Raw genomic sequence first — 8,932 nt, 5'->3', positions numbered from 1 at the left:
ACTGTGCGTATATAACGGTGCGATATCTGACGAAATACGTCGCGTGGCTATCAATTTTGCGCGCACTGTGCGCCACCATTTGGATATTATAAATAAGCCACAACAGCATTGCAACTACCAATCTGGTTTCTCGTAGGGTATTAGCGCCACTGGATATTATTGCTGCAAACAACGATAAACAATAATTTATACCACACACTTTGTTCTTAATTTTAAGCCGGTTTTGACATAATATGGAAAATGATGGCAATTATTTCTCAATGAGTCCTTTTGTTTTTTAATTTTTGTCATCTATTTATTTAATATTCACTCTCTTCTATAAAATATGTAGATTAATTTCGATCCATAGTATAAACTTTATAGACCTGCTGATCTTAATCGAGTAACAAACTCAGAGAAATAGAGCATAATATATATATATATATATAAATAAATATATACTATTTGATCAAACTAATACGTAAATACAAGAGGCCTACGATTAAAAGCGTTCCGCCGATTATCGCGATATCGTGTAATTTATTGCTCCGTGACGTTGCGCTGGGGCCCCTCGTATTCTGACAATGAGTCAGAACTTAATTTTTGTGAATATACTATGTATAAGAATGTTTGCGCCGTGAGGCAAGCTACATAATAACTCTCTAATTGCTCTATGAACAATTAAATATTGTGTTGTAAATTATTTTTTTCAAATTATCCATTTTTTTGGTAAAATACGATTTTAAAAACATATAATTTCCATGAATTAGTAGTTTTCTACTAGCAATTAGTAGTTTTTTTTTTTACTAAAAATTAGTCAAAACTGCTACTAATTCAATTAGTTAACGAATACGCCATTAATAGAAAACTACTAATTCAGATTTAGAGAGCGCGGAAACATAACTTTTAAAATTCTCAACCGATTTACCTAAAAATTTAACTGTAGCTTCTTAATAACATTGTCTAGAGGTCTTTTTCAACGTTCTAGAGTGGTTTAACCCCTTAATTAAAGAAAGACAAAAAAGGAAAATGGTTGTCAAAAGTAGGTAAACACCAGATGACGTATTGCAGTTTAGCCAATCGCAATAAATCATTTTTATTTACAAATTGTTGATTGAGAAACATTAAAATAATTTTTAGACAAAAAGTTGCATAGAAAAATATATTTTCTTCTAAATTATATAAAAATTCTTTAAAATTAAAATTCTAACTAATGATTTATATGGAATAATCATGCGCCTCCAAAACTGAATAAATAATTCTACATAATAATAATAATAATAATAATAATTCCAATATTTTCAATAATGGAATAGATAATGAATTGAATAAAAAAAAAAAAATTCACTATCAAAATAAAAAACATCTTGTTGAAGGTTTTATTTTTATTTTGACTGCGGTTCATATTTGTAAAATTTATCAATTTTTTTATATTCAAAAATGGAATGTATAAAAATGAATAATAAAATTTGTTATTAAAATTCATAAATATATAGAATTAATAAACATGAGGGATTTTACAGTATCAATATAATGTTGCACAGTATCCAGCAGCCGGGTTGCCACCGTTTTAATTAACATGCGTGTCGAAAACACGACACGTGATGATTATTCTAAGCGTCCTTAAATCAGGCGTAAACCTAGGCAGTATTGAAGTTATCAGATAGGGTTAAAGGCCGTTCCCCTCTATTCAAAGCCGGAGCCGCAGAATTTATCGGCTGGATCATCGCAGAAGTAAGAAGGTCGCGAGGGTCGTTGATCTCCTGCCTTTAAGAATTCCTTTTCATGATTTTTTTTTTTAATTTATCATAGCTGGATTTTATCGATGATATATATATAAATATATATTATATATATAATTATCACTATATATAAAGGATGATTTTGAAATTGGAAATATAAATTTGTTATTTTTACAGTTTAGGGACAAAGCCAGAATCTATTTTCAAGTATATATTATTCAGATTGGCTTTTATCACATTTTGCTCTTGTGTTTTTCAGTTGCGCAAAGTGACTGTATAGAGAGAAAGACAGGAGACGTGTCTACAACTCTATCGTACCGGGCTCTTGGACGCATTGTTTGATAATGCGGTGTCGCTTAAATCTTGCTTAGTCTGATTTCAGATGGGCATTCCCAGACAGTCTTGGCGCCCTTATCCAAAGTAAAAGAAGAGTTAAATTACCTTTGCAACAGTACAAGGTTTTAAGATTATATATATATATACTAACTTTTTTGCTGCACATTTGTATGCAAATTATCAACAGTCTAACAATTGTTATAAAGGCGCAGGTACTTTTTTTATGCAAGGAAAAATTGAAAAAAAACACATACAAATTTGCAGGAACTTCGGCCATAGTAAAGTTAAAATTTTCAAAAAACAAGTATTATGACCAATTGTGCTCGACTTTTGTATAAATTCGTTATTTGGAAAATTTAAAATTACGGGCAAAAAAAACCAGAAAAACTTTTAAAAATAAAAAAGTTAAAATTTTCAGACAAACAAATCCTCTGCTAAATTTTGCTCGACTTATTCTCTTTTGTGCATAAATACGTTTTTTGAAAAACTCAATATTCCGGGCAAAAAAAATTGAAAACCATTTTTAAAAAGTCTAAAGATAAAATTTTCAGAAAACAAATTCTCTGCTAAATTGTACTCGACTTGTTATTCTCTGTTGTGCACAAATACGTTTTTTGAAAAAGGGCATTTCCATATGAGAACAATTGAATTTTCGTCCGTGCGTTAGAATGACTAAAATGGCTGTATCCATTTACAATTTTCTTATAAAATCAAAAAATCTGTTGGACTCGTTTCTATTTCCTTATCTTTCTTATATGTAACAAAAAAATTTTATTTTATAATAATTTCAAAAAAAAAGTTACAGACAAATTTAATCATCGTTACGCACGGATAGAATGTCCGTTTTTTCTTGGAAATGCCTAAAACTGAAAATTTAGGGGAAAAAAAATTAAAAAACCATTTTTAAAACTTCTAAAATTAAAATTTTTAAAAAAATGTCAAATTTGTCCTCGATTTGTTCTCTTCTGTGTACAATATCGTTCTTTTAAATATTCAAAATTCCGGGCAAAAAAGTCAAAAAAAACTTTTTTAAACTGTCTAAAATTAAAATTTAAAAAAAATATTGTGTCAATTTGTACTCGCCTTGTTTTCTTTTATGCACAATTTCGGTTTTTGAAAAAATCAAAATTACTGGCAAAAAAGTTTTTAAAAAAACTTTTAAAATAGCCTAAAATTGAAATAAAAAAAAATGAGGGGCTGATAGTAAAAATGGTTTAAAATAACATTGGGAGCAAAAGTGGGATAAGTGACTTGGGAGCAAAAACGGGTTAAAATGATTCGTGTAATTTATTGATAAATTCATTATATTATCGATTAAAAAATATTAACAATAGGAAGAAATGCATATTTTATTATAATTAATATTTTTTAATCGATAATATAATGAATTTATCAATAAATTACACGAATCATTTTAACCCGTTTTTGCTCCCAAGTCACTTATCCCACTTTTGCTCCCAATGTTATTTTAAACCATTTTTACTATCAGCCCCTCAAATATTGTGCCAATTGATGCTCAACTTGTTCTTTTTTTCGTTTCTTGAAAAACTTAATTTGTGCTCAACTTCTTGTCTTTTGTAAACAAATTCGTTTTTTGAAAAACTCAAAATTTCGGGCAAAAAAATTAAAAAACATTTTTAAAACGCCTAAACTTAACATTTAAAAAAACTGATATTGTATCAAATTATGTTTTTTTGCTCAATTGTGACAAAAATATTAACAAAAATTATTGACCAAAAATTTCTGAAAAAATATTTTTTTGCCCAAAAAAATGCCAAATAAATTTAAATAATAAATGGAACACTTGTAGTAGATTTCGAAAAATATTCAATTTATTAAAAAGTTAAAATTAAAAAGTTTATTAGGAATTTTTAATTCTTCAAGTCAAAAACAATTCAGTAAAAATTTGGATTTTTCAAAATTCGAATTTTTGAAAAAATTAAAAATTTCTTTTCTCATAACATTTTGGGTTTTAATTTGTAAATTTTAAGTGTCACGCAATTTCATTAAAAAATTGTTTTTTTTCGGATAGCAGAAATTTAGAGTAATTTGAAAAAAATTTTGTTTATTTTAAATTTTTTCAAAAATAATAAATAATAAAAAAATTTAAGTTTTCCATTTTCAATATTTTGAAATATATATAATTATACCACAAACGATAGTATCTGATTTAAAATTTATTTATTTATTTTTAAAAGAAAATTTTTTTCTTGCCCAGAATTTGGAGTTTTTGAAAAAATATATTTCTATTTAATTTTAAGGTTTAAAAATGTTTTAACTTTTTTGCCCGGAATTTTGAATTCCGGGAATTTGTGTTCAGATATTTACAATAACAAATTTGAGCAATATTTTTTTGCTTTAATTATAAATTTTTCTCTACTAAAAATAGAGAAAAATGTTAAGAATGTTTTTTACGCAGAAGATCTTAAACTTTTAGAAAAAAATTATTTAAAAAAAAAAATATTAATTTTTAAACAATTTGTTTAAAAAATAAAATTTGTTTATAACTTTTAAACATGTTCTCCCTCATTTAGAAGCGCGAAAAAAATCATGAATATTGTTTAAGTCATAATAAATCGATGGTTAAATTTTTGCGATGGAATTATTTTTTGTTTTCGAGATATTAATTAATTAACTAACAAAAGTTCATAAAAAATGAAATATTTTACAAACAAATAAAATTAGAGTAATTTAAAAAAAACCATTAGAATGCTTATCAAAATCCGCATCCAACGAGCCCTATATGAACTATTTCTAATAAACGGGTGTTAAATTAATAATTAATAATAAAAATTATTTAAATAATTAATAACATTTGAAGAAATGAAGATAAATCGTCAATTCTTTTTTTATTTGGAAGACCATCTAATTCTGTGTCAAATAAAGAATATTTAGTATTACCAAGAATTAAAAATTAATTATAAAATGTTAAATGTTATAATCAAAAGAATTGACGGTTTATCTTCATTTCCTTAAATGTTATTAATTATTTAAATAATTTTTATTATTAATTATTAATTTAACACCCGTTTATCCAAAATAGTTCATATAGGGCTCGTTAGATGCGGATTTTGATAAGCATTCTAATGGTGTTTTTAAAATTACTCTAATTTTATTTGTTCGTAAAATATTTCATTTTTTATTGACTTTTGTTAGTTAATTAATTAATATCTCGAAAACAAAAAATAATGCCATCTCAAAAATTTAACCATCAATTTATTATGACTTAAACAATATTCATGATTTTTGTTGCGCTTCTAAATGAGGGAGAACATGTTTAAAAGTTATAAATAAATTTTATTTTTTAAACAAATTGTTTAAAAATTAATATTTAAAAAAAAAATTTTTTTTCTAAAAGTTTAAGATTTTCCGCGTAAAAAACATTAACAACATTTTTCTCTATTTTTAATAGGGAAAAAGTTATAAGTAAAGCAAAAAAATATTGCTGAAATTTGTTATTGTAAATATCTCGAAAAATATTAAAAATTTGAAATTAAAAATTTGTACACTTATTTAGCACCACTATCACTACAATTTACCGAATTTTGAGAAAAATCTGAGACATGAACCTGTATTCTCATATGAAATGCCTCCAATATCTAAAATTTTTTTTTCTTTTTTTTGCCCGGAATTTTGAATTTTACAAAAAATGAATTTTTGCATAAATGAGCGCAAATCGAGCACTATTTGGTATATTTTCCTTTCAAAAACATGAAAAAGTATTGCCAACAAAATTTTTTGTTTACACTATAAACAACAATCTGCAGTATATTTATAGTTATAACGCAAATAATAATTATTTCATTCATGCCATTTGATACTTATGTGAGATTCTCTTTCATATAGAAATAATTAAACGTTGTTGGAGATTAATATGTCTTGATCCTTATGACATTTATTGTAATGTAACAATAATTTACTTATCACGTCGTTTGGCTCAATTGTCTATTCACTGATTTAAGAGAACACATGAGAAACATTTAGCACTTGGCATAGAATTTCCCACCCTTTTAAGTGAGGGTGGGAATAAAACTATCTTCTTTTTCATCCCGTAGAGAAGAATTGTAAATCTTTGCATAATGCATCTTACAATTATATACACATACACACATAATGGGTGATTATAGACAACTGACGATAAGTCTCACCATTTTAATTTATTCGTCCCACTGTCTATTGAGGGCGGTCATTTACAATTTTTTTTTAATAAACGTATACAATAGATTATTAAAATTGATCAATAAAAGTATATATTCGTATAGTTGAATTGCTAGTTTAATTTCAATAAAAAATTTCCTAAGACACCATTATAATAATATTTAGTTTATTATTATAACACCTTAATGGATTGATAAAAGTGTTCAATTTTTTTAAGACACTTAATAATGTCATAATTGCTAATTACAATGTTTGGTATCTAATTTTGTAACAATGTCTGAATTATTAATGTACAAGAAATAATAATATATATATTTTTTAATATATTAACCTCTGATAATAAAGATGAAATCATCCTAACCTCAAAATACAAATTTTCTTTCTTCTCCTATACACGAAACGACGGGTTTTAACATCAAAGATACGTGTTTTGTCATTGATCCGAAATAAATAAATACTAGATGAAAGTTTCATAGAAAACACTGACACTCGTCGAAAATGGGAAAAATAATAAGAAAAGTTTATTTATGAAATGTAAACAAAACTCAATTCAGTCACTGATTATGTTCAAAACGTGTGTAAGACGAAAACAGAAAAAGGAAGACATCAATGACCACAAGCAAACCACGAGTGTATTTGTTTTGCACTAAAGGCCAACGCACAATAAATTATTATAGAGAAAGTCGCAATCACGATCGACATGCATAAGATAGAAAAAGACACAAATATATCTCTGTCCTTTTCTAACTTATGCTTCACGTTCGCGAACGATTTTCGATGTCATGATTTTCGCGAATCTATTGTGCGTTGACCTTAACTTTGCAGTTTTCTCTGCATATAACTTGCTTGTGTGTGTTAGCAACAATTTTCAATTGTCGAAAATTAAATTAATTAATTACTAATTAATTCAATTTCATTAATTGGTAATCAATTAATTAATTTAATATATACCCGTGGCCAGATATGCCTACACTTTTTCGTCCCTTTTCTAACCCATGTATTGCCATGCAACACGTGCGTAAGACAAGGACAGAAAAGTGTAATAGTCAAATACGGCCAAAAGTTTACAATATTAGTACTAATTAATTAAATTGAATTAATTAATCATTTATGTTGAATTAATTTAGTAATTCATTAAATAATTGTTGCTCGCGCTCATAAGAAAATCAAATATTTATAGCAAAATGCAAAACAAGTGAGTGTAGAACAAAAACAGATTGCAAGTTATTGTAGAAGAACCTTTAAGAATAATATTGTGGTTTGTCTAGTGATACCTAGGGAATTTTGTAAACTTTAAAGTTTTTTGTCTTCTAATGTTTGACAGTATATGACATATATTAGCAGATTTCCACGATTTGTAAATATTGCGTGCAAGCCGTGCAAGTTTAATAATTTATTGTAATAAAATATTTCAATAATACCTATGAATTTATATTAAAAAGTATTTGATAAAATGGAATTAAAAATATTTCATTCCTCGATTTACGGAAAAAACTTAAAATAATACGTGTTCTTCGTGTTCTTACTAATGACACTTGGCAACCTAACCAATAAAAATGTTATGCTGAAATCTGATGTATGGTCGGATATTATATATGGAATTTGAGATTTCTTATATTGGTTTTTTGTATAAAAAGTGAGTATCTTTATATTATTTTTATTTCTCCAAATCTTAGTTTTAAAGAACTGTTTATATCTTAAGTTCATTTTCAAAGTTTGTGTTTAAATATCGCATTAAAATGTCTATAATTTAGAGATTAATTTCTTTTTCGTACAGATATTTTACTTTGTACGACATATATTTTATTAATTTATAATATATTTACAAAAATTAATAAATGTTATAAAAATAAAATGTAAATAATTAATAAATATTCTATAATTATAGAACTAATTATGACAAATATTTATTTACAAAGAATTATTTATTTATACACACTTATATTTTTATTGCTAATAATAAAAAAAATACATAATATTTACATCTATATTAAAAAAATAAAATAGTAAACTACAAATGATGATAAAAAATAATTAAAAACAATAATACATAGGGTAAGTGCACCAATTACGGCGCGTTTATAAAAATAGCTATTACTATTATATTTAATATAACTGTTGCAAAATGATTAAAAAAAATAATTTTAATTTTTTTTTTATACAATTACTAATAAAGATGCACATTTAAACAATTATTAATTTAATTATTAGAGATCAAATTTTTTCCCTCGTCGTAATTGAAACATTTTTAAGATTTACATTGGCTTCAATTACGGTGGGCAAAGTATCTTCAAAATTCACGTAATTTTCGTCACCCTAATTGATACACCGAAACTGATACAAACGCGCCATTATAGAAAATTACGGTATTAGTTTTCATTTCTCAGATTTGTTTAAATAATCGATTTTTATAAAGTTAAAAATTTTTTTTAATAGGGTAAATGCACTAATTACGGCGTGATTCGAGTCAAAACATTTTTGAAATAGTAAATTCGACATTTCTATTGTATAAAGTTAATTTAAGACTTATTAAACTAAAAGCCCAAGTAGCACGGAATATTGGTTAAATGTCACGGTGATATCAAGTGGGAATATTCCTGTGATATTCAGGTGATATCATAATTTCCGCTTCACGGGGACATTCCACGGTGATATTCTTGTGATATTCGTGTGACATTCGTGTGATATTCATATGATACTGAGGGAATATTCCAGTG

Source organism: Leptopilina boulardi, unplaced genomic scaffold (assembly GCF_019393585.1).
Source record: "Leptopilina boulardi isolate dan_hultmark-lab unplaced genomic scaffold, ZJU_Lbou_2.1 LbouV2_223, whole genome shotgun sequence".
Classification (NCBI taxonomy): Eukaryota; Metazoa; Arthropoda; class Insecta; order Hymenoptera; family Figitidae; genus Leptopilina; species Leptopilina boulardi.
The sequence above is the reverse complement of the archived record's forward strand: the minus strand, read 5'-3'. Positions refer to the sequence as shown.